The sequence below is a fragment of the Squalius cephalus genome (assembly GCF_949319135.1).
Source record: "Squalius cephalus genome assembly, chromosome: 2".
In the NCBI taxonomy this organism is placed as follows: domain Eukaryota; kingdom Metazoa; phylum Chordata; class Actinopteri; order Cypriniformes; family Leuciscidae; genus Squalius; species Squalius cephalus.
Genome location: NC_137123.1, coordinates 8,043,699 through 8,048,894, shown reverse-complemented (window position 1 = coordinate 8,048,894; position 5,196 = coordinate 8,043,699). Strand labels below are relative to the sequence as shown.

Here is a 5,196-nt window from a genome sequence, read left to right as displayed (position 1 = left end):
AAAAAAAATCTATCACATGGACCCTTTAATACACAGCTAAACTTTATAAAATATTACAGAAACTACTCTAAACTTGTTAATTAATTACACTTTGACTGTTTAATTATGTCACATGAATATAATCTATTACTTTCTGCAGAATGGAAACTCTGAAGTTCTGCATTTCATTTTTCATCAGTAGTTGTGATGTGGATCTGTCCAGCGATGAGACAAAAGCTGAGTAAAGTTTAGCTTGTGCTTCATCTTACTGTGGCGTCTTGCTGTGGCTACAACAGAAATAAGACACACATTTACATAAATCAACACTACAAATGGTACAAATAATCTCAGAATATATATATATATATTTCTGTCAGTGAATCGACTCAAATAATCCATCATGTAACAGAAAGAAAAGACTGTTTAGTATCTATTGACTAGTTGATTGACTACTGAGGACATTTTATTTTTTTATTGATGATATTGAGAAGACCTGAGGATCTCACACTTACGGACAGATTCTCATATTCAGAAGAGCCCGACTGGTGAACATCAGGTCTGGGTTGGACAATCTATGGGAAAAACACATTGATTATTGATTTTTTGACTTTTGAATGCAGCTCTTTTGCACATGTAGTTTTTGACATTTCTCTTACTGGGAGTGTGTTGTACAGGTCAGATGATCTGGACTCGAGGTCAAGACCTGTATATGTGCCTTCACTGGGATCAGTTCTGGTATTGTTCTACAGGGAAACAGAGAAAAGGACTATCACCATATTACATTTTGAAATTTTTTTTTATAATAATAATGTAAAAGATTTAAATTGTTACATGACAATCAAATGTGTAATCACTCCAGAGTCTTTACTCATAAAACAATGTACAATCCTGTGTTATATATATATATATATATATATTCTTCACAGCCAAATCCCCAGTGTTAAATTAACACTGCTCAGAATTTATATGATCCACATTTAAAGAGTGTTATAAGTAAAGTTAATGAGATAATTGAATAATTGAGTGATGATTGAGCATTATTGAAGACACCTGATGTTAACAAGCAGAATCACTGAAGGAGAAAAACGTATTTTAAGTCATCATTATGGTGATCACTGTTTGTTTTAGTTGGGCTCTTGACCATTAAATCATTAGCTTTAGATTGGCTGCTGTATCTGAGTTATAACAGCCAGATGAACAAAGAGAAAAGGTGATATGTTTGTGTTTTAACATAATCATTATTTCACAATCATTTGACCTGATTCACTGAACTCATATAGAGCCCAATCTCTGAGTTAGGTTTATTTTATTAATTATAGCAGCACTGTGCTTGTACAGCCTAATATTTTTATAAATGAATAAATAATGAGCTTATGTTCAGAGGTGATCTGTTTGTCACCATTGCTGAGATTCATACGCTAATTCTTGATGTCTGTGTGTGCCTCCATTACATTTTTGGTAATTGATTTAATCATTTGGATTTCATTGAAAAGGCTAAAAATGGCATGCTCTACAAGGACAGTGCTGCTATAATCCATAATGTAAACTTAACCCAGAAATTATACTCTCAATGAGTTCAGTGATTCAGGCCAACTAATGATTATGTTAAAACACAACCAACACCATCAGATCACCTTTTCTAATTGTTCATCTGACTGTTATCACTCAATTACTATAGGCAAACACAATCTTAAGTTAAAAATATAAGGGTCAAGAGCCCAACTAAAGCAAACACTGATCACCATAACGGTAACTTACATTACAGTTTTCTCCTTCAGTGATTCTGCTTGTTAATATCAGCTGTCTTCAATAATGTTCAACCATCATCAATTATTCACTTAATTATCTCATTAACTTTAACACTGCCTCCGTCGTCCTTCAATACCAGACAGTCTCAAAAACACGGTTTGAAATCAGGTCCGGATTTGTTGCGGAATGGCCATGACTGACAGCTGAAGTTACGAGGACCCACGAGATCTCGCGAATTCACGTGTGATCGCGTGATATATGTGCTGAATTGCTGTGGAGCTCTCCGGCATCCGGCAAAAATAGAAGCTCTGCGTATCTGCTCCGGAGGGCTGCGGATCGCCGGAGTCGGAACGCAGCCGTTCCGCAGTCAGTGAAAATACACACATTGACATCAATGGAAACCTATTAACTCCGCCGCCGTTCCGGAGCGGATCCGCAGCCGGTCAGCAGTTGGTGGAAATTAGGGGTGAGTGTGGACTCATATAAACACTGAGCAGTGTTAATTTAACACTGGGGATTTTGCTATATACATGTACAAAGAAGCTGTAATTGATTTATTAGTATCATTCTGTGGTTATTTGGCCATCTTACCTCACACTCGTGTATTGTAGAACTAAAGTTTATCCTTTTCTTCTGACTGTCAAAAAGAAACGGAAACAAGTCATTTAATTGTTTTGTGTAAAATTCAAAAGTACTTTTGCATTAGTCTAAAAGCCAATTATATTACTCTTTGTTGATATATTTTTACTTACATTGTATACAATATGATGATGATGGTGATGAATGCCTCTGTGATCACTACCCAGACGAGCCAACCAGTACTACGATTATCTGAAAGAGGGAGAATATTATAATTAAACCTACCCACTAAGCAAAAAAAAAGCTTCATGCTGCAATGCATGATGGGTAGCTTTCATAGTACAAATCTCATCCTTGATTCTCAAGCTTTTTTGTTTTGATTGTCACCGTTGTTGTGAATCATGTGCAAAATCTTGATGTCTGTGTGTGACTATATGATACATTTGCTCAAAACATCATGTGCACATGCTTTATATACCTTCAAATAAGTGATTTTAATGCTTTTCACACCAATATTACAGTTCCATAAGGTTGGTGGTTATGAATGCCAAAACATCTGAAAACATTTGATGCTTTTTTGTGATGATTTCATCATCAACCATAAGCTGAAAACAGCTGATCTTACTTATTATTGGCTTTCTCTGCCACAACAATTGTGTTTTACAAACACACAGTTAAAGCAGTCAAATAAAAGTTAAAGTAAAAGGAAAGGGGACCAAGAGCCCAACTAAAGCAAACACTGATCACCACAATGGTGACACTTCAAATTAAACAAATATCAACATCTAAACCTCTGTTAATTCTCACTGAGATCATCTGACAGCAATAGTCAAAGTAATTATGTCTAAATGAGACCATAAATGATGTTGAAATATGTCCACAATGCCCACATCTTAACTAATTTTAAACTTGTACGAAGGTTAGATGAACGTCTATATCAGACGTGCAGAACACGTCAAAAAAAGACGTCATAAAAACTTTAATTCTAGTCAAGTCAAGTCATCTTCATTTATATAGCTCTTTTAACAATGTAGATTGTTTCAAAGCAGTTTTACAGAGATAAGCGTATAATTTATGGAAACAGAGATTGTTTTGGCTTTATAGCGGTTCTTTAGTAAAGTTATTTTCCAGCTAAAGTTAGTTATGATTGATTCGCTTCCGTTGCAACAATCATTTGTTATTAAATTAGGGGCCGCTAAGACGACACCATTCTCTACATAGACTTTAAACGCGAACCTGTGAGAAACGCTGATGGCGTTCATATGCGCATTAAGAATTGGTTCTATAGTTATGTGCGTTTGAATATATGTACGCACACAGCAAAAAGTCCAGTGTTAAATTAACTCTCCTGGGAGTTTATATGGCTCCAGAGTCAGTGTTAAAATATGAGTGTTAAATTAACACTCAAGAGTGTTAAAGTTAATGAGATAATTAAGTGATTAATTGAGTGATGATTGAGCATTATTGAAGACACCTGATGTTAACAAGCAGAATCACCAAAGGAGAAAATCTCATTTTTTAAGACACCGTTATGGAGATCAATGTTTGCTTTAGTTGGGCTCTTGACCCTTAAACTGTAAACAATAGATTATCTTTGGCTGTTGTATCTGACTTATAACTGCCAGATGAACAAAGAGAAAGTTGAACAGGTTTTGTTGGTTATGTTTTGACAATCAAAATTTCACCTGAATCACTGATCTCATTTAGAGTCTAATCTCTGACTTAAATGTATATTGTTGATTACAGCATCACTTTGATTCTACAGCATAAGATCTTTTTTTCTAACTACTCTAAAGGATTTCTTAAAAGTTGTTCTGATAAAACAAAATCTTTCTTTTAGGCACACACAGACATCAACAATCAGTGTATGAATCTCAACTATGGTGACAAACAGAATATTCAATTAGGAAAAGGAAATTAGTAAGACAAATCAGATCATAATTTATTCATACCGCAATGCATGATGGGAGCCATGAATGAGTTTTGATTGGTGGCACCCAGAATGCACTGCAACATGCTTTATTATTGTTACCACTGTTGAGATTCACAGGCTGATTATTGATGTCAGTGTGTCTAAATAAAGTAAGTTTCTAAGTCTTTTCATCAGAACAATTTTTAAGAAATATTTGGGATTATATTGATAATGATAAAAATCATTTGCTGTAGAATCACAGGCTGCTGTAATCAACAAGGTAAACCTGACTCTCTAAATGAGAGTTGATATTCAGGTTGAATTATGATTATCAAATCTTAACCAACACCACCTAATCACCTTTTCTCTTTGTTCATCTGAGAGTTATAACTCAAATACAACAGCCAAACAAAATCTAAAGTTAATGCTTTATGGGTCAAGAGCCCAACTAAAACAAACAATGATCACCATAACGGTGTCTTAAAAAAATTGATTTTCTCATTCAGTGATTCTGCTTGTTAACATCAGGTGTCTTCAATAATGCTCAATCATCACTCAATTAATCACTTAATTATCTCATTAACTTTAACACTCTTGAGTGTTAATTTAACACTCATATTTTAACACTGACTCTGGAGCCATATAAACTCCCAGGAGAGTTAATTTAACACTGGACTTTTTGCTGTGCAGGTTTGTAATTCCCTACAAACCAAGCCTAAACAAAGTACTGGTGTTTCCTTATAATTTTTGATACAGAATTTTATTTTATTTTATCAATTCGGGGTAGATACGCGAATTGAGTTTCCCGACAACGCTTTATCTGTAGAGTGGTAAAGGGATCCTCCATAGGGAGAGACTAGTTGGCACTTCAGCACTGCGTTGACATCGGGTCCAGGCGAAGGTCCTTCATCAGATCTGGATACGGCCTGGATCCGGCAGGCTGCGGGAAAACCTCGGGATAAACAAAGACACTAAAA

The 5,196-nt window shown here is 35.1% G+C and overlaps 1 long non-coding RNA gene across 1 annotated transcript; it reads right to left on the bottom strand.

The window, feature by feature from the left end:
• Window positions 1–495: 495 nt before the first annotated feature.
• LOC307144702 lies at window positions 496–2,558 on the bottom strand. Its single transcript, XR_013818812.1, has 4 exons — window positions 2,481–2,558; window positions 2,320–2,365; window positions 636–722; window positions 496–551 (listed from the first exon to the last, which is right to left on the bottom strand). It is a non-coding gene; the product is annotated as an uncharacterized lncRNA (long non-coding RNA).
• Between the last annotated feature and the right edge of the window lie 2,638 nt (window positions 2,559–5,196).